General features: G+C 34.1%; 1 protein-coding gene across 2 annotated transcripts in view; it reads right to left on the minus strand.

Moving 5' to 3' along the window:
• LOC117177864 (FH1/FH2 domain-containing protein 3) overlaps positions 1-27,661 on the minus strand; it is a 917,724-nt gene that overhangs the window by 563,474 nt on the left and 326,589 nt on the right. The window lies entirely within an intron of this gene.

Genomic DNA, 27,661 nt, shown 5'->3' on the forward strand with positions numbered 1-27,661 from the left:
ATATAATTAGAAGTTTGTCATCAGGACAACCGCAGGATTTCGCCGGGAGCGGGTGCTAATCTAAAAAACTACACCCGATCCCAGCGAAATCGCGGTTAAATTTCAGTTACAACCACGTCTCACGTCCGTTTGATAGGTGGTTACAGTCCGTAACGGAATCAAGACGACGATCTGGCAAAACTCTCGTGGATTCTGAGGACACGGAGCGACCCAAGCACGAACACTTTCTGCATTTTCCCGCAAGTGTTTTAGCATATTTTTCACACGCAGGGATGCTTTTCAGGCTACTAACCAGTGAAAGCTTGGCACCTCCAAGAGCGCCGATGTTCAGGACGATTAGTTTAACAGAATATTCCGGGTACAATCGTCGCAACTCCCCTATAAGTTCTCTATACCTCTATTTCTTCTCATTATCCTTGGCTATGATGTTTTTGTCAGCTAGAGCCGAAAATTCGATAACGAACATTGTTCGCTTCTCGAAGTCAAGAAGAACCATGACAGGCCTCGAGTGTACAACAGAAAGGATTGTCGAGAATATAAAGTTCCATTATATGTGGCAATTCTCATTCTCAAAAATTGATTCGATTTTCCTAGGAGCATTTAGAGGAGCGATATTAAGGTTGATTCCGTAAGAGTGAAAGAGATGGTAATAAAGCACCCTTAGTGCCGCATTCTGCCTTTGAATGTAGGTCGTTCCTGCGTGAGCTGGACAGCTAGATAGTATGTGTACTAAATGCTCGGGGTGTGCATGGCATGCCCTATAGCTATCACCGGGAATGTCTTGGCTGAAAATGTGGGGACGGTATGTTAAGGTGTAAATGACACCGTCAGGGATGCCATTAAGTTCTTCTTGCTTTAAGTAAACCTTGGCCTATTTTTCTAACACAAATTTCATTCCTATTTCCTTAATATATTTCCTTAATATAGCTTTCGATCTGCAGGTTTACCGCAAAAGTACCCGTCTGAATGGCAAAGTTCTAGAGATAGTGGCAATAATGTGAGCCAGAAGAGGAGTGGGCTTATGGTGTCGCCCTGAAAGACACCTCTCTGAAAGGTGACCTTGTTGGTTGTTACACGATTTTTTTCCAGATCAGATAGTAAATCTGGTTTTCTAAAGAAGCATCAATCTCTCTATGCACCTCACGATTTGAGGATGAACTTTTAAGCTTTCCAAAAGACAGATGATAAGTCTATGGGAGGTAGAATCGAAAGCTTCCCGGTAATCAATCCAGGCCATCCATAGGACACGCTGGTAGTTTGTTGCATCTTTTCAGTCACATCTATCGATGAGCAGATTCTCCCGACATCCGGCTACGCCTTTCTTTGAGCCGCCTTGTTCATACATTTTTTACACACAGGTTCAATTGCCCGAATAATCCTATCATTTAGGATAGCTGTGAATATCTTATAGAGTGTGCTCAGGCAAGTGATTAGCCTGTAATACTTCAGTTTAGCTAAGTTGCCTATTTTCGGGAGGAGTATTGTGCGCCCTTCCACCAACCACTCCGGAACTGGCTCTTCCCAATTTATATATGAAATGAAATTACGGGCCAAATTCTGATGGGTTGAAAGAAACTTCTTCCACCAGAAGGTCTTGATACCATCTGGTCCCGGAGCGGACTAGTTCTTCATCCCTCTAAATAATTTTTTCACCTCCTCGGTAGTGACGAGTGGACATTCTTTATCAGGTGTTATGGAGGCATGACACAGCTCCTTGAAGCTATTTATGTCATATGAGTCTTCGACCAGTCTATTCTGCTCTTCGTAAACTTCTCTCCAAAATACTTCGTGCTCCACTGGTTTGGGCGGGTGGTCCACAGTAACTGGAGGGTCTTGGAACAGTCGAGATAGGTCAGAAAGAAACTGTTGACTTTCTCTGACCCACCTATCTTTCCGCTCTAGACTTCTCTTAGCTTCAGATAGTATCCGTATTCTCTCAACAATATGCTGCCTTAGGGTGGCTCTTATTTACTCATGGAAAAAATGTTTTTGCCATTTTGTTAACGCTACTCCCCATGTTGGTTCCATTTTATGTAGAAATAATTCGTGTACAATTTGAGCCTAATCAGACTAAGAGAAAGGGTGCCCCTGGGCCCTTGAAAATTAAAATTAAAACATTTGAAAAATCAATTTTGTTTGTTTATTTTGCAAAATGTTAATGACATGCAAAAAAGCTTGATACAAGAGTTGTAGATCTATCAAAAATGCATATATTTTTGTATAAAACATTTTCTTCTAGGACTGATTGTTTTCGAAAAAAATGCGAAAAATTATGCCACGAATAAAGCCACTCCAAGTGCTCTAGTAGAGGATAGTCTGGGAGTCTTCCATAGAGGTACCAAGAGGTACCAATACTAATGTAGTAATGTAGTTGGACTGAGCAGATGTTTTTCTAAAATCTAAAGGACCCGTGATCCCAGCCCACAGTCAACCACCCAGCCACATACCTGACGCAGTTCTCTTTCGGATATCGGACGAGTTGAAACAAATTTTCATGCCAGAGTGTCTTCTGCCCGTCTATTACATGAAAGAATTTATTTACTTGGATATTACTGGAATAAAATAACTGGAAATAAATTTCCATCACATAAAAACGGAAGTTACTTTTAAAGCTGAAACTGTTGAATTGACGTCATCTACAAGCGCCAGTAGTTTGAAATCAAGTACAGATATTATTGTATCAGTTGCTGGAAACTCCACTAATAATATTATGGTATAACCTCGTCTCTCAGAAGATACAGAATTGGAATTTTCATTACCAAAAGCAAAAGGGTCAAGAAGGAGCCGTATACTAGTGATTTTGAAGCTTGCTGCAGCCTTAGATAAATGTAAAATCAGTGACAGGGATGCATTTCATATTCTGATTGCAACTACCGGGGCACTAGGCCACGATGTGCAGGATTTTGTCATCAACAGGTCATCCATTCATATTGCAAGAGAAAAAATACGTGCAGGAAAGGCGACCGTAATTAAAGAGCAGTTCATGAATACGAAATTTGAAGCTGCTCTCGCGCACTGGGATGGTAAGTCACTATCAGCGTTAACAGGTGAGAAGACCGTTGATCGACTTCCTGTGATTCTTTCGAATAGCGATGCTGAGCAACTTCTTAGAGTGCCTGCCCTGCAATCTGGGCATGTAAAAGATCAGGCATCTGCTGTTTGTGAAATTCTTGTTGAGTGGGGTCTTCAACATTGTGTTAAAGCATTAGTTTTCGATACAATAGCATCGAATATTGGAAGTTATAGAGGTGCGTGCGTTTTGATAGAAAATTTCTTAGAAAAAGATCTTTTGTACTTCACTTGTAGACATCATATATATGAACTTATTCTTAGAACCGTTTCCGAGGAAAAGATGGGTAAAACTACAGAACCGATTGTATTGATCTTTAAAAATTTTCAAAAAGCTTGGCCTGGAACCAATGTTAATAATGTCCAATCAAGGATTGAAAACGAAAAGGTCAAAGGACACTTCAATAAAGGCGACGTATCTCGAATCCTCGATTTTGCTAAAAATGCTTGGAAGGAACAGTAGCCTAAAGAGAATTATAGGGAATTCGTAGTGAATTTGTATTAAATCTAGAAGAAGAGAATGCGATCTGCGATATGTGTATTTTTATTTTTAGTGTGTACGTCGAAGCATGGTTTTGTGCGCCTTCTGCTGCTCAAATACCTTATGTGGACTTCAGGAGTTTGTCAAAATTTTATGACTATCAAGCTGTCAATCTCGGTATCTCTTGTGTTGCATTAAAAAAATTAATGAATCACTTATGGTATTTAGGCTCTGAAACTGTCGCATTAGCTCTCTTTGATCCAAAATTGTTATCATAATCGAAAATGAAAATGGTCAATGCTTTGAATCGCCAGACAGAATCATCAAATCAAAATTTGAATCTAACACAAATACTAATGGATGAAATACCAGAAATTATTAACAATGGAATTGAGCAATTCGTTCCCGCCGATACTAAACGATTTTTCGAAAGATTGAACTTGAATGATGAATTTCTTAGGACAGAACCATCGACGTGGCCTAAAAATGTAAGTTTTGTTAAAGGACTTGAATTAGTAAATGAATTGAAAGTTGTAAATGATTCGGCTGAGAGAAGCGTTAAGCTTATAGAAGAGTATAATAAATTATTCACGAAAAACGAACAACAGAAACAATATGTGCTTCAGATTGCGAGTGATTATCGCCGAACGTTTCCTGGTTATGAAAAAGAGTCTTTGTCTATGAGTCAAGATTTGTAGTAAAAAGTCGCTTTTTTCTCGAAAAAGGTCCGTAATAGAAGAAAACGTTGTGGAAAAAATATGTGCACTTTTAATGAATCTACAAATTTTGTATCAACCTTTTTTGCATATAATTAATATTTCGTAAAATAAACAAATAAAATTAATTTTGTCTGTGGGTTTGTTATTTTCAAAGGCCGAGGGGTACCCTTTCCTTATTCCGATTAAGCTCAAATTTTACACGAAGTATTTCTACATCAAATGTAACGAAAATAAGGGGTAGCGTGAATAAAATTCAAAGTTTGAAAATAAGAGCCACCCTGATGCTGCCTGATGGTCTGCAGTGGTAGAGTAGGCGTTCCGCTTACATAGTCCTTTTTTGGAGTACTCCGGCATAGTGTCGGAGACGTTGATGCGAAAAGTGCGAGAGCTCCGGGTGTTTTTCGCACCACAGAGCATGCAGTCGTGCTATGTAACCCCGTTCAGGGGCCACACTCGCATCATAGCACTCTAGGAAGTCGCGATTTCGTTGCTCCGTCTACCTAAAGGTCCCGCGATTCCGTTGATCCATTGCACTGAATCCATCTTTATTGGCTCTTCCAGCTCCAGAGTGGTCGGTATTGTCAGCCGACCCATTGTCACGCTCATCACTAACTCGACGGAAACTAAGGTGTGGGTTTTCAACAAATGATTGGGATATGTCCATCTGCATCTCCTCTGATACTGCAGATTTTAGCCGACCAGATCTCTGAAGGTCCTTGATAGATCCATGATTCATAAAGCGCCTATCACTTCTTTCAATTGTTGACTTTGAGACAGGATTTAACCCCTCTTTATTACGAAAAGTTATTAAGTATGTACTCGTAATACGTAAATTTAGTTTCAATTCGTAATATTCGTATAGAAAAACGGTATAGGACTCATGGTATCGCCTCAGGCATTGACTTAGGTATTAAAAAACGGTATAGGACTGTATAACTCTTCGGAGAGGAACAGAACCCTCACCAGAACACCTGGAACTTTCAAAGAAAAATTTCCTTATGATTTTACAATATTCAAAACGATGTAACCAAGATCAATAAAGAGCTCACCAATTAATTTTTCGCTGAAATTTACTACAGGAATTAAACTGACCTCTTGGAAAACTTTGTTAATTTCAAATAACCTCTAACTGACCTTGACCGTTACAATTGACCTATGACTTGGGTATATACCTGAACGTAGAATTTTCTGCTCTATGAATTCCAGATGTAAAAAAAGGGGTTTCCATTTAAAAAATCAAAGTTGACCTTCAAAAATCCATGATGGTCAACTTCAAGGTCAAAGTGAAGGTCATCAAGCTTTTACTTATGGGTTTAAATTTATAATAATTTATTATTTTCCAGAACGTCTTTGAATCTTTAGCCATTGAATTATATTAACCCAGACTAAATCAATGATAGACTTCCCTATGTTGTTAACAAAAGTAAATTGCGTAGGATTATCACTAGAGCTGCTACCATTTAGTAAAATAAAGCCAATGCTCTCCATGAATTTCACCAAATTTGTCCTCTATTGTTCAATTCCGTATCCAAAGTCCGCCTTATGTAACAAATGCTTCCATTTCCAGGTAATAGTTCCTCAAAAAATTGATTTAAATTCGCATCTCTACTATTAAAATCTCCCCCTATAAAAAGAGGCAGGTTAGGATACTTTAAGAGAATTGAACAATAAGTTCAAAATTGTCACCTACCAGTTTCAGAAAGATACATTCTTCGCATAAATGGAGCATTTCCGCTGTATATTTACAAACGTCAAAGGCGATAAGCAGGTCTCCTTTCGCTCTCTCCCTCGTAGCTATTCTTGTCGCTGGAATGTATATGACATTGAATTTCCGCAATCCTTTTTGCGTATTGATGAATGCTGTTGTCATGAGCCAAGTTTCACACACACACATGATATCACTTGCTCACTTCACTAAATAGATCTGATAAATTTATGACTTTCAGCATTAAAAAAAAGATGCATGGATTTTTTCATTTTGTGATAAGCTATGATTTTATTACTTGGTCTTTTTCCATTGGTGTTGGCTCTAAATTTTGTAGAAATTGTCTAATTGGAGCTCCAAACTGTCGAGTTCTTAAAGTTTTAACCTTTTTTTCCAATACATTTTCAGAACAATGCGGCCTACCTCTTTTTCGACTAGCTATAGAATTTCTGGAGGTTGTAGACTCCTCACTGTCTGCGTTTTAAATATTATCATTTTTGCATTCTTTTAGGTTACCGGGGTTGAGGTAGTTTTTAACAGCTTCGATATCATAAGGGTTATCATCTATTATTATTATGTTCCATTTAATAACACAGCCACACAAAAAAAAAGTGTGCGGATCTGGTGACAAGACACACGTATTCCTATGGATTTTGGGCGTTGAATTCAAATTCGGTATCAAAAATCACCCATCACATCATGGTTGAGCCATAACCTCAAAAAATGACGAAAAATCATGCCCTGAGGCAAATAAATTTCAAAATAATGCCAGTGATGCAAATTTTCAATTCAAAAACATGTCGACAACTGTCAAGGATCAACCCTTACCTGATATCAACTTTTTTAACATAACTTTACCCAGCAGAACCTGACCTCACCTAACCTGAATTAACAGAAATTTATTGAACTACACGTAAAGCTCTGGAAGCATGTTTTCCCAGTAGCAAATTTGTGCTACATCGAATGGGTCAACTCGAGCCTAACCTAGAAATAAATCTAACCTAGCCTAACCTAACCAAACCTCACGAAACACAATTAAACTGATTGAGTTGTCCCGTTGTGTTTGCGGCAGCGTTTGAATCAGCTTGGGCTTAACCTTCAAAGAGGTCAAACCTATCCTAACGTAAAAAAACCTGACCTAACCTAACCTAACCTAACTTAACTTCACGTAACACAATTAAACTCATTGTGTTGTCCCGTTATGTTTGCGGTGCCGTTTCATTCAGCTTCGGCTTAACCTACATAGAGGTTTAACCTATCCTAACCTAACAAAACCTGACCTTATCTAACCTAGCCGAATGAAATTCAACCACACGTGTAGCTATGTAAGCGTACGGTTCTCAGTCCTAAATGTGTGCTATATTTAATAGGTTAACTCGATCTTAACCTACAAATGAATCTAACTTAACAGAACCTAACGAAATTTTGCTTAACACAACACAGCTTAACTTAAGTGTTTCCGTTGTAACACAATAAAATTCATTTCATTGTACTACAGGTGGTTAAAAATTTAGACGAACATTACTCATTTGAAGAAACTTAGAAGTACAAGAAGAATTGACCCCATTTCAATTAACCTGACAATGTTTGTATCAATTAAAATGTAAGAACAGGGTTGTCAGTGTAATCGGTCAGGTTAAGTCAGGTTTTGTTAGGTTAGGATAGGTTAAACCTCTATGCAGGTTAAGCCGAAGCTGAATGAAACGGTACCGCAAACACAACGGGACAACACAATCAGTTTAATTGTGTTTCATGAGGTTAGGTTAGGTTAGGTTAGGCTAAGTTAGATTTATTTCTAGGTTAGGCTCGAGTTGACCCATTCGATGTAGCACACATTTGCTTCTCGGAAATTATGCTTCCAGAGCTTTACGTGTAGTTCAATGAATTTCTGTTAATTCAGGTTAGGTGAGGTCAGGTTCTGTTGGGTAAAGTTATGTTAAATAAGTTGATATCAGGCAAGGGTTGATCCTTCACAGTTGTCGACATGTTTCTGAAATGAAAATTTGCGTCACTGGCATTATTTTGAAATTTATTTGCCTCAGTGCATGATTTTTCGTCATTTTTTGAGGTTATGGCTCAACCATGACGTCATGGGTGATTTTTGATACCGAATTTGAATTCAGCGCCCCAAAATCCATAGGAATACGTGTGTCTTGTTACCAGATCCGCACACATTTTTTTTGTTTGGCTGTGTAATTGATGCTTTTCCTCGTTGCTTCAGTTGTTTTTTAAATTACAGAAGGGTATTGTATTGCTTTTTCCTCTCAATTCTCTGTGTTTTTGTGAGATCGTTCGAGAACTTTATATTTATAGATCTTAGGTTTTTCGCATTTTGGAAAATAACACTTTTTCATTCCGCATTTTCAAAGAAAATCAGTATTGGCCTTGAACCTTCTTGAATGTTTAATCTTATATCTTTCATAATAATTCTGAAAAGATATTTTTTCTTCCAGCCCCGGCACATATTTTTGTACACAGACAGGTCATTTGAAATCTTATCAGTCACTTTTCTAACTTCCTTATAATCTTCACACACTGAGTTTAATTTGTTCTTTCAATCCTTAACATCCTTCTGAATACTCTGAAGGAGCTTCATAATATCTTCATTAGTTGCTATTTCAAATGTTCTTAATTTTACATTGCAAATTAAATCAAACGGCACTATGTGACCATTCAAACACTTATTTAGATTCATCAATTCACGAAGCAAACCTTAAACACGTATATAAATTAACTATTAATACGTATCTGCTTGCAAAATATAATTTTGCTGAAATATTATCATTGATTTTTCAGTTGGTCAATAATAAATATTACTAATTAGATCATTATGAAAATAGAGTTTATATTTTTTTGCGCATAAAAAGAATTCTTTAGATTGAACAGAATGTTTACGTAAAAATTTAATGTATTATATTTTTTACAAATAAAGTACTAAAAAAAAATTTTTTTGTTATTATATTAAAGTATTTTTTTAATTTAATTTTTTTAAATAGAAATATGAAAATATTTTTTTGCATAAAAAGAATTCCTTAAATTGTCCGAAATGTCCACGTGCCCAATAACATCCGAAATTAAAATTTACCGAACTATATAATTGTCGAATTATTAAATTCCCGAAATATAACATTGACAAAAATAATTAATTATTGTTTTTTCAATAGTTAATTGTTTATTTTCGCCCAATCTTAAATTTCGAAAATTGAACAACTTTGTGGAAATTTAATATTCCGTTAATTGTATAATTCAGAAATTATATAATTCGTTAAGTCATCATCTCGGATATTTTTTAATTGGGTATTTTCATTCCTCGATATTTAAAAATCTCATATATAGATATTTAAAATTTTTTTAAATTTCGTATCGTTATATTAGTCCTTAAAATTGCATTATTCGTAACTTTGTATTTCCAAAATTTAATTACGTTACTCTGTGTATACGGCATCTAATTTTGAATTATTTTAAATTACTAGTCCTTTTATTTATTATAATCACATTTTTTTCTGTTTTTTTCGCATCAGCCGTTTTCAAATTTTAAATAGAGTATATATTTTGTGCGCATAAAAAGAATTCTTTAAATTGACCGGAATGTTAACGTGAAAATTCAAAGAATAACACTTTTTACAAATAAAATACTAAAAGCAAAAAAATTTTGATATTATATTAAAGTACTTTTAAGTTTTCTTTTTTGAAATAGAAATATGAATAGTTCATAAGTATAGTTCAGTGAAGTGCGCGTATATAGTGTTTGGAGCCACGCGGTATCGGTAAGATAACTATACTGACATATCGCGGGACCAATACACTGGTTCGCATACACGTGCGACTCTAACCTTAAAATGGAAGGGAACCGTCATTTGCTCGAGGAGTTTTTTTTTTTAATTCTTCGCATCGTATCTTTTTTCTCAAATCTCCAAGTTTGTAGACCATCTAATCCCGAAAAACAGCGTTTCGCAAATGTGTGTGTGTGTGCGCGCATATATTTATAGTTTGTAGCGCCGTGAAAGAATGTTCAAATCACGTATTGTCACTTCAACAAACTTGTATTCTTCGTGGAGCAATATGCTGTTTAGAAATACTTGTATAGCTGTTACGCCTATACTGATAGAGTTGAGAGGATCATCCGTTAGTGTTAGTGCAAGAAATATACTTCCTAGTTCTGAGGACAAAAATATTGTTCTCTCAGCGATATCGTTTTTTCCGTGTAGTAATGCAATATTAAAATAAAAGTTTTTATTTTTTGATTTTCACAATTTTTTATGATAAATATAAAAAAATGAAATTTCAAGGTTAGGGTTTTTAATCAATAACTTCACTTACTTCCATTCTATATTAAATGTAACACAGGCTTAAGAGGTCACTGCCCAACATGTCGAAGGCATTTTTCGATTAGAGTTGGATTTTATCTGATTATTTTGCATGGGGCTGTCCAGGTATATAACATCAGTCACGAGTGCATTTTTATAATGCAATTAATTGATCTAATGAGAGCAGTGTGTTATTATTATTTTTATTATTATTATTGATTTATGTATATCCAGCAGTAAAATTTATTACACAGTGGTAAAATTCTCCACTTCTTTCTAGATCTAGATTTTATACCGAATTATCTTTATCATCTTTTAAGTGACTTTTTCATTGTTGATATACATAACAGTAAATCCTACTTTTTTTAAGTACACCAAACTCTCGCTTTCAGTCAAGGGTCGGGGGTTGCCTTCAAATAACTTTGGACTGATTTCGGATGTATCGCAACGTAAACAGTGAGGGGCGCCTGACTCGTTTCCAATTGGAATATATATCTAATTATGTAATTTTTCAACCGCCCTCGCCCTAGCTCCTGAGAAAGTACATAATCTAGCAGTTAAAGGAAGGCTGAAGACGGGGTGACAGAAATCGAGAGATTGGCGTAATACGAATAAATGACATAAACTAAGAATATGTTCAAATGGAGAAAAGTTATTTTCAATCCCTGGCGGACCGAAGGAACCGAAAGGAGCCTCTACAATGTACCCGTAAAGACCCCATTGGGTCCCCATTCGGTTCCTTAAGGGCATTTGATACTTAGAAAATTATCGATTTTACCAGTTTTAGGTTCCGACGGCTTCTTTTCTGTAATAATCAATATTTTGTCTTAAACATTTGGGACATGATAGCGACCAAGCTAACGGATGTCCTCACATTTAATTCGAAAAAGTTTTAATTTAGCAAAATCAGATTAATTTGCATAGCGCTTAGGAATTAGTATCGATTTTACCAGTTTTGGGTTCCGACGGCTTTTTTCTAGAATAATCAATAGTTTGTCTTAAAAATTTGGGAAATGATAGCGAATATGCTAACGGACGTCCCCGTACACTTTATTTGTGTTTTTTTTTTCAAAACATTTTTTGATATTGCTAACAACGTGTGTATATTTGGAGGTTATGTATGTTACAATTCTCCTGTGCGTTACTTACAAACTACACAATATTTTTGGCCGAAAACTTTGGACTTGCAAATAAACATAGTAACTAATCTCCCGGAGCTAACCTTATTTCCAGGCAATCAAAAAAGTTTATTTCATAAATAATTTCCCAGTGGCGAAACATTGAACATTAGTTTCAAAGTTTCATGCTGTTTCGTACGCCCTCTACGCCGAAAATTTCAAAATTTATCTATCTACATTACCAGCTAGGCTGGTAAGATATTTTATTACACCATAATTATTCTAGAGTGCTTACCGACAGAATCGCTACGATAGAAACCTATATTATCGGAGTGACAGAGCTAAAAATCACCCTAACCACAAAACAATACACATGCATAAAATTTGGTAATTAGCACAATGACATTTTTTTGTTATTATCCATGAAAAAAGACTCCGGGGACGTCCGTTATGATATTTTATAGCATCTCCGAATTCAGTTTTTAAAAATTTTCATTTTTGTGGAAAAAAATCCGTCGGAACTGTACCCGATTGACCACACGACGATGTATCACATGCCCTTAAAAGAAATAATTTTAAACCCGCTGTCAACAGGCAGTATACGTCTCATATCTTTTTTAAGCTTTTACTTTTTCAAAAAAAACTATTGCGATTATTCCGTGACCTTATATAGGGAACCTTAATGTAGAATCCGAATTTCACCAATTTAAAAGTTAATCTCGCTGTTCTTTTTTTTTTAGTTTTTCAAACAGGAACCGAATGGGCTCTTTATGGGTACTTTGCAGAGGCTCCATTCAGTTCCTTCGGTCCACCAGAGGTCCTAGAGAATATATAAATAATCAATAAGAATTTAAAACTTTCTAATTCCTGCTCGACCCAAGCAGAATTGATTGCATCGCCTCGTGGCACGTCGTCAAAATAATCCATTTAAACGTAGCGGCATTGCTGAATATAGCCGAAAAGTACCGGAAAAAACTAAAGATACAAATATGATAATAGCGCCGCTCTCGTAACATGTGGACTAACTAGACCTTTGCCGCATCTAGGTAAAATCTCTTTGGCCTAAACAATTTTTTATTATGTTTCATAATATTCTCTTTCATTAACGCCAAAAATTTGGAGTTTTTTCTCAAATATTACAATTTTTGTTCACTTTTTGCTTGTAGTGACTTGATAATTAACGAAATTTAACCAATGTAATTGTTCAAACAAGTTACTATTGCTCTAAACAAGTTTCTTCGACGATAATGCTAGATATTTGTGGTTTTTCTGGAATTTAACACTTTTTTCAAATTTTCATTATGTGACGTAATAGCTAATGCAAGTTAAGAAACTTAATTGTTTGAACAGTTAATTATTGATTATAAGCATCTTCTCTTAGTTATTTACAAAGTTGCGATTTTTTCTGAAATTCTCAAATTTGCTTTGTCGTTTTAGTTATGAACATATAATAAATAAACAATAGAGAGAATTATTTCTTAAGCAATCTTTCTCTGTTTTGTTAACATATTTGTGTGAAATCAAATAAATATTCCAAATATTCTCTAAAATTCCGATATGAATCATATTAAATGTAAATTGTCCTTGAGAGCCTTTTTGATTAAATTAATATCAATATTTATCATATGTGGGCGTTGCACAGTGGTCCAGAAATGGATTTTCGCGGAGAAATTAAGCTAGAGGTCGTAATTCTTGGTCGATTTTAAAGTTTAAAAAAATAAAATACTCTGCATGAAATTCCACAACAATCGCACCAATCGAGGATGCAGGACAGCCGAGGATGATGTTTTAGTGATCACTTGGCAAACTTTGCCGTCCAGCATGGTGCAAACTAATATGTGAGTCACAAGAACTATCTTTCCATGAACTTGAATTCTAGTTAGCATCAGGTTCTTTATTTGCTTATTAATATTTCTGACTTCAGTTAAAGTCTTTTTCCCAGTCTCCTTTGCAAACTCAAATCATATGGGCATTGCCCATATTGGCGATGAATGTTTCTGATTTTTCCAATGCACTGATAATGTTTCAGAAGTATCTTTTAGGAGGAGAGGAAGCAAAGACATTAAGAATACGCTTTCATCAATAGTATTCTCATCTAAAAATGTTTGCTTGTATGCAGAAAAGCTTCTTGCAAAGAATTTCTTTCTTTTAAAATGAATTCTTCCATCTCTTCATGAAGTTTGGTACAAAAAACCATTATAACTTTAGGTTGAAAGCTTCAATCGCCTGTATATTTTAATAGTACTTACTTTTTAAAATCTCCAATAAAACATCCACCTTTTTATCATCAAGATCTAATACTATGTCGCATAGTTCTTTATTTTTTAATGGCATGATTTCATATTAAATCTTACACGCTACCAAGCAGTTGCTCTTGATTGACAATTAAATCGAAACTTCAAATTAAATAATAGTACAGCAAAACACACGACATTGACACTTACATCAGAACTTGGAAAATTAGAGGTTATAGTATAAGTATCAGAAAACAAAAGAATGTTAACGTTTTTTTTTATTATCGATATTTCGAGTAATCGAAGGGAATTTCCTTTAGATGCAGAATTTGAAATTCTAGTATGGCCATGAGTAAAAAAAAGTTTTACTTTATGAAAATTACGAATATAATAAAATTGTGTAAATTATTTGTTTATAACAATCGAAATTCTTGATTTAGAATAAAAGTTCTCAGCTAGATAATATAGAAAAGTCGTAGGCCAGCAAGGCTTTGTGAAAAGAATAATATTCTCCTGTAAAAACACAAAAATGCAATTCAATTATTATATTATGTATTATTAACCATTTTAATTGTTGAACAAAAAATTCTCAGCTAGATAATATCACAATTATTCGCAGCTGCTAGTCTTCGTGAATAATTTTTTTTTTGTAATATCATACAAATATAATGCAATTTTTTATATAATTTGTTAATAACAATAGCTAATACTTATGGCTAACAACATTTTATAGTGAAAATCCATTTCTGGACCACTGTGCGTCGGCATGAATAGGACCCTAGTGAACAATAATATTGTTAACTTGCATTAATTACTGACATTACCCCTGTGTACAATAATATTGTTTACAAATATTTCTGTTAACTATGAAACTAAGTCTTTTCTATTTAAATACCCTTTTTGTCATTTTTCCCTGAGGTCAGCCCCCCCCCCCCCCCCGAAAAAATTCCTGGCTACGCAGCTGGTTTACGGGAAGTGCATCCACAGAATCCAACGGACGCTGTTATATAACTTTGATGTAACAGTTCTGAAACACAGTCTTATATGTCAACAAGTATTTTCAGACCAAATAAGGAACAGGGTTACATATGTGATGTGCGCCGAAGAAAGGGGGCTTACTCTGAAAAGTGGGATTTTTCAGAGCGAGCGATTGAATTCGACTCGATAGAACGGACTTTTAGGAGAGAGGGAAGACTCACGAAATCTTCCCTCTCCACTTACCACGACATTCTCACGAACAGAGATAGATCGTAGACGCGGCTCACACGCAGGGTTTAGATGAGGCGCATAGATGGGTGGTGAGTGGAGGGAGGTGTTTCACGGAATCTCGAGATCTCGATTCATATCCCGATTTCGTGGATACCTAACAACTCAATTATTAGCAATAATAACGCTCGGATTTTTTCCCCGAAGGTCTTATTAAAAAAGAAGCTCAAAAGCTATGGAAATGTGTAAAAACCAAGATTTCGATTCTTTTTAGAGTAAGCCCCCTTTCTTCGGCGCACGTCACATAATAATATTTAGGAGTTTGTGTAGGAGGTAACGAAAATAGATTGAACTCAGGCTTTAAGTACTCACAAGAATGAGAATGTAGAAACGACATTAAAAAATATATATTTTGTCTCGGACACGTATTTTATACACTATTAATGTCCAAATATATCAGCAGTAGGATGCTTTCAATTTTTATTCTTCACACAATTTTTTGTAGTCTTTGGTTTTCTTTTATTCTTTGTAGCTTTCTTTCTTATCGCGGTACCACGCTTTTTAATTTTTCTAGAGGTTTTCTTTTTTCTCGTATTCATGGGATTTCGGCTCACGACCTTAAGTTCACCACGATTGGAAAAAGGCTGAACCATTAGCTCCTTCCTAATGCGAGTGTGAGAGCCATAACATCATCTTTTTTGACAACTCGAGCTCCTCTAGTCAAGAAAGAGAGAACGCCCCGAAATAGACCTCCGAGAAAGCCTATAATACCAGGGCCTTTTTGATATGAAGCACCAATATAAATCTGGGGAATCCCTCCACTACCACCTGCTTGTAAGGCATAATATTTGGCGTATTGACTCATTACTTCTTTCTTTCTAATTTCTATCTAGTCAATGCGTTTAGAGTGAAGTGTATCTGTCAGACTACCAAACTCAAATGGTATTGGCAATATATCAATTTCAGTTGTAGTAAATTCTGCGTAAAGAAATGGTATGTAATCAGGTGGTGAAAAATTACTGACTTGTGTAGTACCAAAACAGTAATCTATTGTTTCTACAGACACACTACGCCAGCGTGGTGCATTCACATTATCAGTAACGCAAAGTTCACAAATATAACAATAAAAAAATAAATTGTCCGGAAGACCAACAGATAGACTAGGTGGGTGTCTAGCAGTATACTCCTTATTTTAAATGGGAAGTAGATTATCTGGTGCAAAACCAAGAATATGTGATAATTTATCACCAAGTACCAAAAAATGTTGATCAGTCGTCCAACATAAGTTTGCACACTGTTTTTTAATGCGAACGTAGCTGCTGTTGAATTTTTCATATTTAAATTTAATATATTGACCTTATTCTGGAGGACTGTTTGGATTTTTTAAGGGAGACTTAATATCGGTATAAAGGTCAGGTTTTATAAGAGAATTTGCTTTATCTTCTAACTTTTTATTCATGACAATAAATTCTATTGCATCTTCTAACTTTTCTTCTATATTTTCATCATTTATTTTCTGTAATAGGCACTTCAAAATTGTGTAAAAGGTCAACACCATTCTCAATGTTTTTTCTATTTTTAATACTACCATCAAATTGTGGGAAATTATGTCCATCTGTCCCAGAATTCATAAGGGTAACGCCGTTTTCAATTGAATCATCGTGTCTCAGAAAAGAAATGTACGAGGAAGTTATATTTCTCTGAGCACTACTACCCACTGCCCTTGCATCTAAATCTCACTTAGCAGTTGTGTTGTTGGAAGTGCTAGTCTCGGGAAAGTATTTCATAATATTATTGCTTGTTAAAACAAGGTAAAATTGATTAGAATTTGTTTTCACAATGATTTTTAAATTTGAAGCTAGAATCCACGAATTGCCTTAATTGTGCAGTATTTTTCAGTCTTAAAATCCTCTTTAGCTATGTCTTTATTTTTTACGCCTGTCAATTCTTGTTCGTAAAAAAATCCATTAGTTACTTCTCCTACCAAACCTTTCAACTCATAAACAAAAGGTGTTTGTATTCGCTTTAGAACTCGCTTTGTTAAGGATATTTCTTTACTCCAGCCTCACACGTAACCTTTCTCAAAGACGCCCTTCTCTCGACTGATTCTAACTTGGTCATCGACTCTGTACTTAGACTTTCGTGTAGACCGCTTTTCCTTACTGAATCGCGATTAAATATTTTCCTATATCAAGGACGCATTGAATGTGGTGATTTCAGCCATTGTCATTCTAATACTGCTGTGCCTGGCCCGTGTTACTGGAAATTTTAAATCCATTCTCTGTCAAAAAATTTTGACAAGTTGCACCTACAAACTCCTTCCCTTTATCCGTTTGTAAGCAGATAGCTACACGATTGTTACCTTTTTAAAGAATACGCACGAAAACGTGTCTTGATCCTAAAGCAGATTTATATCGAGGAGGCTCAACCCAGGAAAATTTACTACAATACAAATACAATTGGCTGGGTCAGCTTATAACGCGCCTGGATGGTGCGGGCATTGATCACAATTTAACTGAACTAAACGATTCCACTCTTATAGGTGAAATTGTCGACATAGTTGGCAGATGTAACGAATATATTTTCTCTCAAGACTTGATCAGACTGGAAAGTTGCACTTTTAATGCCATTTATAAACCAATTTTTTAGAATGATATCTAACATCAACATTACCTATTATCAAAAGCTTCGTTTCATTTCAAACGCATCTATATCCAGCTTAGGACATATATCTCTTGTTGTCTTATACCAGTCCAGCGACTCTCAGGATAATATATAACTTTATAAATACGTTTCTGAAAATTAGGGCGTTCTCCTTATTTGAATAATTGCCGATATCCGTAGAGTATGGCCAGTATGAATTGAATATCTGCATATACATCTTTAACTCTTAGTTACATATACATTTTTATTTATTAAATACCGGCTCTCCCTTACCATCGAATTTTGTATTCTTACGGGAAATAAAGATACATACATGCAAGTAAAACAAAATTACACCCCAAAATAGGAAAGTCAAATTTTGGGTCTACAACTTAATGTTCAATTAAAAAAATTTTATCCCAGAAGAGTAATTTTTCACCACAAAAATATTAGTTTTTCACAAAATTATTCTTAAAAAAAGAAGAAAAATGTTTAAAAAAATGAATGAATTGATGTAAATATTTCTAAAAATAATGTATTTTTGATAGTATTGGGTAAAATAAAACAATTTATATTTTTATGAACAAATTAGATGAACAAATCCCAAATTTTAGTATTTCAAATATTCAAATATTCCAGCAATTTTCACAAAGTGAATCTTTGCATGCAGTCTGATTATTAATTTCCAAGCTATTTTTATTTAGAAACCGATTTTTTTCTTCGTGTAACTGCCCAAATTTTTTTCTTTGTTTATCTAAACTGTGTATTATCCTTTAAACTGCTACATTTGGTTAAATATTATCAAAGGTATATTATTTTTAACAAGATTCTCATCAATTCAGAAAATTCAAGGAAATCGAACCTTGAAAATAAACTCGAAAATAAATTAAAATATTTGGTTACAAACACCTATCTCTTTCCAGATAAAGCTGATTGGTCGAGAATATTTTCGTTAGGTAAAGTTTGGCGCATCACAGGACCATGCTTTGTGTCGCGAGTGCCCCAATAATGTGACTTTTATTACACTTTTCAGAATTGATTTATTCAAAATTTATTTAATGATAATTTATTGTAAATAAATGTAAAAAATGGTGGCAGCCTGTGTAGTTTGTCGGCGTTGTCAAGACGTTTACGTGGGAATATGTTTTCATACGTAAGTAAAGTTATTGAATATAGTAAAATAAAAAATGTTCCAACAAAAACAAAACCTCAAAATATGAAGTTTTGTACCTATGCAATACAAATGATTATTTTTTATGTTATAGAAATATTGTTTAAATTTTTGACAGTTTTTACATTTTTTTGGAACTCACAAAACGATTATTATTGTAGCATTTCAATCCAATTTCAAGAAGAATTCAAGGTTAACAAGTTTTTAAGATAATCTATCTGAAACAGGTTATTTGACATGAATGTTCTTTAAAATTCAATTTATTATAACTACAAATTTCTAATGTATTGTTTTTTTTGGTATGCTCTTCGTGTCCATGTGACCAAACTAGTCCCCGGATATGAGCATTTTTTTTGTGTTCACTGTGTCCACACGGATTGAGATATCGTGTTTAAAATTTGACAGATTAAATAAAAAGCACTAAAGAACGTTTGTATACATCAATGTGTTTATAGTTTTGAAGAAAGTTTATTTATGAATCGATGAAAAAGGATATTATCATTCGAGTTATAGCACTATGCAGATAATTTTTGGTTTGATGCATTTCGGATTTTTTGGTTCACGTATATTGAGCACTGATATCAGTTTTGGACTAATTTGTCTAAACCTTAAAAAAACTTAATGTAAGCAATAAAATTTGCACATTCATTGCAAATAAACAAATAAGTATCTGCATACACGTAACCTATAATTGTTTTTGGAGCATTTTTAGCGATTTCTAGCGGAGAGAAAAAGAAACTTTGACCGTCGATAAAGTCGAGATCACGTGACTAAGTTCATTCATAAAATTTTTGTATGGAGAATGAAATGATTTTCATTATTTTCGGTCCTCACTAAGTCCAAACGGATTGAGATATCGTGTTCAGGATTTAGGAAGTTATACTGAAAGCACTAAGGAACGTTTGTATATATCAAAATGTTCATAACTACGAAGAAAGTTTTCGAGTAAAATACTACAGGAACTAGGAAATAAACTTTTAACGTCGATAAACTAGATGCCTCGATTTAAAAAAATCGAGGAACATCTTAGAATGTCATACTCGAAAATTCGTCCAAGTCCGAGTACAACGCTGAGTCCCGCTGGTTGGTTCACTATCAACAATAGTTCTCAGCTGATCGATTCAACGTCATGAATTATGGAAGTTGGTTGGAGAACTCCGACGAGTAAATTTTAGCACATTGCTGGTGTCGCTATGTTTCCAATTTGAAATTTATCTTTTATTTTTAGGACCAAAAAAATGAAATTCATTTTACACCGAAATTTCATGAACGAACTTAGTTGATCTCGACTTTATCGACGTTCAAAGTTTCTTTTTTTCTCCGCTAGAAATCGCTAAAAATGGCCAAAAAATAATGATAGGTTACGTGTGCGCAGATACTTATTTGTTGATTTGCAACGAAGGTGCAAATTTTATTGCTTATATTAATTTTTTTCAAGGTTTAGACGATTTAGTATAAAATTGGTGTCATTGCTCAATATGAGCGAATAAAAAAATCTAAAATGCATCAAACCAAAAATGATCTGCAAAGTGCTATAACTCGAATGGTAATATCCTATTCCATCAATTTATAAATAAACTTTCTTTAAAATTATCAATATATTGATGTATACAAACGTTCTTTAGTGCTTTTTATTTTATGTGTCAAAGTTTAAACACGTTATCTCAATTCGTGTGGACGCAGTGAACACCAAAAAAAATGTTCATAACCGGGGACTAGTTTGGTCACGTGGTCACCGAAGAGCATGCCCTTAACCGTAAAGAATATTTAGGCAATACCCGGGGACACCAAATCACTTGACATAGTCCTGAAATAGATAAAGGCAGGTCTACTTCTCATTTGTTTTTTCTCTGTCTAGAGCCCATTTCAGTTCTCCCCAAAGCGTTACCGGTCCATTTATATATGCCAATGACTAAACGTAATTCTTACATTAATATGTACATTGTATCAGCCGAATTGTGCAATATTTTTAAATTAAAAGTCACAAACGCTAATTAATTTTGAATTCGAAAAGTTAAAAGAAAATTAATAATAATTAAAATAGTAACTTCAGTCAATCTTCAAATTAGTAGCGTGTAAACTGTATTAATTTGACATTCTGGGTATGTGAAACTAAATTCCTTTCGATGGTGATTTTTTTAAATTTTAATTAAAAGAATCAACAGTTAAATCCTGGACAAATTATTCGAAATTATTAAAAACTAATCTTAAGATATCAGGTATGCCTGACTCTAATCCGACGCTAGATGTGCTTGATAAAATCAAGAGAGTCTCCACTAGACTTCCCCTCACCTCATTGATTGAGCTCGAGCGCTGTGACGATTCTTGTCAGCGAGGTGGGGCGGGGAGTCATTGCCTAATGAGAAATAAAATACGAAACATAAAAAAAATGTATTTTGCAATCAGCAAGTTAAAAATATTATATTTGGAACATGCGTTTTTTGTAATTTCAAAAATAGATCATTCTCAATCAGACTATTAAAATTAGAATATAGTTTAATTAATTAAAATACAAGAAAGGGTTAAGGTTTCAAATGGTTGGGAGAAAAACGTCCGTGAAATCGACATGGATGGAATATCTACATTACCAGTTTCCACATTAATTCTTAAAAATTCCTGTTTGAACTTCCCCATTTCCTTTATCATTATTTTCCAATGATGGAGTGCTGACATCGCAGCGAATTTTCTGCATCAATCTGCGCGATCTACGTGCAGTACGTATAGGCACATCATAGAGCGAATAAAATTGTTCTTTTTCATGTATTTATATGCGCCTGATGCAGTCAGCAAGTGCACAAAGAGTGCTGAAAGATAACGTCACTCAAAAAAACATACAGTCAAAGAAGAAAAATGTCTGTCCATCGAAAAAAATAACATCCGTTTGATTTCAGTGCTGAAAAAGAAGTTCAAGGGTTTTAACTTTACAGTGAATCAAGCTACGGAAGATGCAGACACATTGATCGTCAACACAGCGATCAGTAATTCTCCATTATTTGACTCGGTATTTATCGTGGTGATTTTCTCATTTACATTCTTTAGAGCATTTTAAACATGTTAATTTACACAAACTTGCAATTTTATACTAAAATGTTTTCCGCCCAACTTTAAATGTCTATGCATGTGCATAACTCAAAGAAGAATGGTACTAAGAAATTTGACCTTGAGGTCAATTTTCAAGGTCTTTTGAAGGTCAAAGTCAGTTTTCTAAATAAACCCTCTATTTTTAAAACCGGATTTAGAAAGAACAAGAACTTTACATCCGGAAAGAGAGTTCTAAATTTGAAAGAGTGACCATCTGTAAGTCAGGGTTAAATGTTGAGAAATCATCCAGAAGCTGTTTTTTTTAAACTTTTAAAGACTGATTTACCGTGAGTCTCCTTGCTTTAAGGTCAAGCTGGTCAAGGTCGTTGGATCCAAGATACCTAAACATTTGTTCTCCCATAAATCCACAAAAGTTTAAAGAAGACAGTTTCTGGACGATTTTTCAACATTTATCTTGAACTTCGGAAGGCCGCTCTAACAAATTAAAAACTATCTTTTCGGACGTAAAATTTCTCCATGTAAAAAAATGACCTCGACGAAAAACTGTATTTACAAATGTGAGGATGAAAATAAAACAACAGCTTTCTTAAATCTTGATGATTATGAACGATGATTTATCAGATATACTTTAAGTTTATCACCATAAACTAAGAAATTTTGGTGTATAGATTCACCTCCTTGTTCTGACCAAATTCCCAGTCACCTTTCATAAAAAAAAACGAAGAGGATCTTTGATATGCTGTGGAATTACGTGAATTATTACTGCTTTTGAACACTCAGTAGCTTATGTTTATGGAAATGGAATTTCTTGTGTTATGTTGTTTGTACATATAAATATATAATTTATAAAGTTTAAAGTTAATAGAAAGTTGAAAAACATAAGTAATACAGGAATTTTTAAGAATTAATGTGGAAACTGGTAATGTAGATATTCCATACATGTCGATTTCACGAACTTTCTTCTCCCAACCATTTGAAACCTTAAGCCTTTCTTTTATTTTAATTAATTAAACTATATTCTAATTTTAATATTCTGATTGCAAATGATCTATTTTTGGAAACATAAAAAATGCATGTTCCAAATATAATATTTTTAACTTGCTGATTGCAAAATACATTTTTTTTATGTTTCGCATTTTATTTCTCATTAGGCAATGACTCCCCCTCCCCCCAAAGAAAAACCTCGCTGACAAGAATTGTCACAGCGCTCGTGCTCAGTCGACGAGGTGAGGGGAAGTCTAGTGGAGACTCTCTTGATTTTATCAAGCGCATCTAGCGTCAAATTAATACAATTTACACGCTACTCATTTGATGATTGACTGAAATTACTATTTTAATTATTAATAATTTTCTTTTAACTTTTCGAATTCAAAACTAATTAGCGTTTATGACTTTAATTTAAAAATATTGCTCAATTAGGCTGATACAATGTACATATTATTGTAAGAATTACCTTTAGTCACAAAAACAATTAAAAAGATAAGAATAACCATGATCATAAATACTGTGTGTAACCAAATATTTTGATTTATTTTCGAGTTTATTTTTAAGGTTCGATTTCCCTGAATTTTCTGAATTCATGCGAATCTTGTTAAAAATAATATACCTTTGATAATATTTAGCCATATATAACAGTTTAAGCGACAATGCAGAGTTTAGATAAGCAAAGAAAAAAATGTGGGCAGTTACACGCAGAAAAAAATCGGTTTCTAAATCAAAATAGCTTGGAAATTAATAATAAGACTGCATGCAAAGATTCACTCAGTGAAAATTGCTAGAATATTTAAATATTTGAATTACGAAAATTTGGGATTTGTTCGTCTAATTTGTTCATAAAAATATAATTTGTTTTATTTTACCGAATACTATCAAAAAAACATTATTTTTAGGAATATTTACATCAATTCATTCATTTTTTTAAACATTTTTCTTCTTGTTTAAAGAATAATTTTGTGAAAAACTAATATTTTTGTGGCGAAAAATTACTCTTCTGGGATAAATTTTTTTTAATTGAACATTAAGTTGTTGACCCAAAATTTAACTTTCCTATTTCGGAGTGTGAATTTAGTTTTGCTTGCATGTATGTATCTTTATTTCCTGTAAGAATACAAAATTCGATGGTAAGGGAGAGCTAATACCAAATATATAAGAATGTACATGTAACTAAGAGTTAAAGATGTACGAGGTGTGTTCAAAAAGTAAGGTGATTTTTCAATTTCCGCGGGCTACGTACATTCAATTCAACATTTTTTTGTTTGTATTGTTGATACGCTCGTCACGATCATATGTTCACAGTTTTGACTATATAGGTCGTGTTGTTTTTCTGGTAGTGTTCCAAGAAGGCCGAGATGATGTCGAAGACGAAACTCGCCCTGGACGTCCCAGCACGTCAACAACAGATGAAAACGTTCAAGCAGTGGAAGAAATGGTGTTAAAAAATCGCCGAACTATCATCAGAGAAGTAGCTGAAGATGTTGGCATATCGGTTGGCTCATGCCATGCTATCTTTTCGGACGGTTTGGGCATGAGACGTGTGTCGGCGAAATTTGTTCCAAAACTGCTTAGTTTTAGAAGTGCTTGTGAAAGATTTTCTGACCCAAAACAGCACCACAGTCATATCTCAGCCTCCATATTCACCGAATTTGGCCCCCAGTGACTTTTTTCTTTTCCCAAAACTGAAAAGACCCATGAAAGGACATCGATTTTCAACGATTGAGGAGATAAAAACTGCATCGCTGAAAGAACTCAAGGCTATACCACAAAATGATTCTCAGAAACGCTTGGATGATTGGAAAAAGCGTTGGCACAAGTTTATTATATCTGAGGGGGATTACTTTAAAGGGGACAACATAAATATTGAGGAATAAATTAATATTTTTTAAGAAAACCATAAAGTCACCTTATTTTTTGAACACACCTCGTATATGCAGATATTCAATTCATACTAGACGGCACTAAAATTGCAAGTTTCCGGTCTGATCAAGTCTTGAGAGAAAATATATTACTTACATCTGCCAACTATGTCGACAATTTCACCTATAAGGGTGCAACCATTTAGTTCAGTTAAATTGTGATCAATGCCCGCACCTTCCAGGCGCGTAATGAGCTAACCCAGCCAATTGTATTTGTATTGTAGTAAATATGCCTGGGTTGAGCCTCTTCGAGATAAATCTGCTTCAGGATTAAGACACGGTTTCGAGCGTATTCTTTAGAAAGGTAACAATCGTGTAGCTATCTGCTTACAAACAGATAAAGGGAAGGAGTTTGTAGGTGCAACTTGTCAACATTTTTTGACAGATAATGGATTAAAATTCCCAGTAACACGGGACTCTAATGTTTTAGCAAGCAATAATAGTATGAAATACTTTCCCGAGAATAGCACTTCCAATTTTACAACACAACTGCCATGTCAGATTTCATTGCAATGGCAGTGGGTAGTAGAGCTCACAGGAATATAACTTTCTCGTACATTTCTTTACGTGAGATACGATGATTCAATTGAAAACGGCGTTACCGTCATGAATGCTGGGACTGACGGACATACTTTCCCACAATTTGATGGTAGTATTAAAATTAGATAAAACATTGAGAATGGTATTGACCTTTGACACAATTTTAAAGTGCCTATTGCAGAAAATAAAACAAATGATGAAAATAGGGAAGAAAAGTTATAAGATATAATAGAATTTATTGTGTGTCTGTAGATACAAGAGATTACTGTTTTTTTGTACTACACAAGTCAGTAATTTTTCACCACCCAATTACAGACCATTTCTTCACATAGGATTTACTTCAATTGAAATTTATATATTGCCAATACCATTTGAGTTTGGTAATCTAAAAGATACACTTCACTCTAAACGTATTGACTAGATAGAAATAAGGAAGGAAGAAATAATAAGTCAATACGCCAAATAGTATGCCTTACAAGCAGGTGGTCTTGAGCCGAAATCCCGTGACTAAGAGAAAAAAGAAAACCTCCAGAAAAATTAAAAAGCGTGGTACCGCGATAAGAAAGAAAGCGACAAAGAATAAAAGAAAACAAAAGAATACAAAAAATTGTGAGAAGCATAAAAATCGAAAGCATCCTACTGCTGATATATTTAGAAATTAATAGTGTATAAAATTCGTGTCCGAGACAAAATATATTTTTTTAAATGTCGCTTCTACATTTTCATTCTTGTGAGTGCTTAAAGGCTGAGTCAAATCTATTTTCGTTACCTCCTATCCAAACTCCTAAATATTAATATGTGACGTGCGCCGAAGAAAGGGGGCTTACTCTAAAAAGAATCGAAATCTTGGTTTTTACACATTTCCATAGTTTCTGAGCTTCTTTTTTAATAAAACCTTCGGGGCAAAAATCCGAGCGTTATTATTGCTAATAATCGAGTTGTTAGGTATCCACGAAATCGGGATTTGAATCTAGATATGAAGAGATGGAAGAATTGATTTTAAATGAAAGAAATTCTTTGCAAGAAGCTTTTCTGCATACAAGCAAAAATTTTTAGATGAAAATATTATTGATAAAAGCGTATTCATGATGTTTTTGCTTCCTCTCCTCCTAAAAGATACTTCTGAAACATTATCAGTGCATTGGAAAAATCAGAAACATTTATCGCCTGTATAGGCAATGCCGATATGATTTGAGTTTGCAAAAGAGACCGGGAAAAAGACTTTAACTGAAGTCGGGAATATTAATAAGCAAATAAAGAATCTGATGCCAACTACCCAGTGGGAGCAAAATTTGGCGACGTCTTTTCGACATCATTACGACATCTTTAAGACAACTTTACGATATTCTATGTCCATGTCGTTTCGCTGTCTTCACGATGTCGTAAAGACATCGTCAGATCATGCGACCACTGGGTAGAATTGAAGTTTATGGAAAGATAGTTCTTGCGACGCCCAAAAATAATAAATATTGATATTAATTTAAACAAAAAAGCTCTCAAAGACAATTTACATTTAACATGATTCATATCGGGATTTTAGAGAATATTTTGAATATTCATTTGATTTCACACGAATATATTAACAACACAGAGAAAGATTGCTTACGAAATAATTCTCTCTATTGTTTATTTATTATATGTTCATAACTAAAACGACAAAGCAAATTTGAGAATTTCAGAAAAAATCGCAACTTTATAAATAACTAAGAGAAGATGCTTATAATCAATAATTAACTGTTCAAACAATTAATTTTCTTAACTTGCATTAGCTATTACGTCACATAAAGAAAATTTGGAAAAAGTGGTAAATTTCAGAAAAACCACAAATATCTAGCATTATAATCGAAGAAACTTGTTTAAAGCAATATTAATTTGTTTGAACAATTACATTGGATAAATTTCGCTAATTATTAAGTCACCACAAGCTAAAACTGAACAAAAATTGGCATGTTTGAGAAAAAACTGCAAATTTTTGGCGTTAATGGAAAAGAATATTATTAAACATAATAAAAAATTGTTTAAACTAGAAATATTTTACTTAGATGCGGCAAAGGTCTAGTTATGCCACATGTTACGAGAGCAGCGCTATTGTCATATTTGTTTCGATCCCTCCGAAATCAGTCCAAAGTTATTTGCAAGCAACACCCGACACTTGATTGAAATCGAGAGTTTGGTGTACTTAAAAAAAGTAGAATAGACTGTTATGTAAATTAGGAATGATAAAGTTACTTGAAAGTTAATAAAGATAATTCGGTATAAAATCTAGATCTAGAAAGAATGAGAGAATTTTACCATTGTATAACGAATTTTACTGTTGGTTATATATAAATCAATAATAATAATAAAAATAATAATAACACACTGCTCTCATTAGAGCAATTGATTGCATTATAAAAATGCGCTCATGGCTGATGTTATATACGAGGGTAGTTCAATAAGTCCTTAGAATGAAGTATAAAAACAATTTTTTTTGGGTAAATTTTTTTTTATTTTTCAACATAATCTCCTTGGAGC

This window comes from Belonocnema kinseyi, chromosome 8 (assembly GCF_010883055.1).
Source record: "Belonocnema kinseyi isolate 2016_QV_RU_SX_M_011 chromosome 8, B_treatae_v1, whole genome shotgun sequence".
Classification (NCBI taxonomy): Eukaryota; Metazoa; Arthropoda; class Insecta; order Hymenoptera; family Cynipidae; genus Belonocnema; species Belonocnema kinseyi.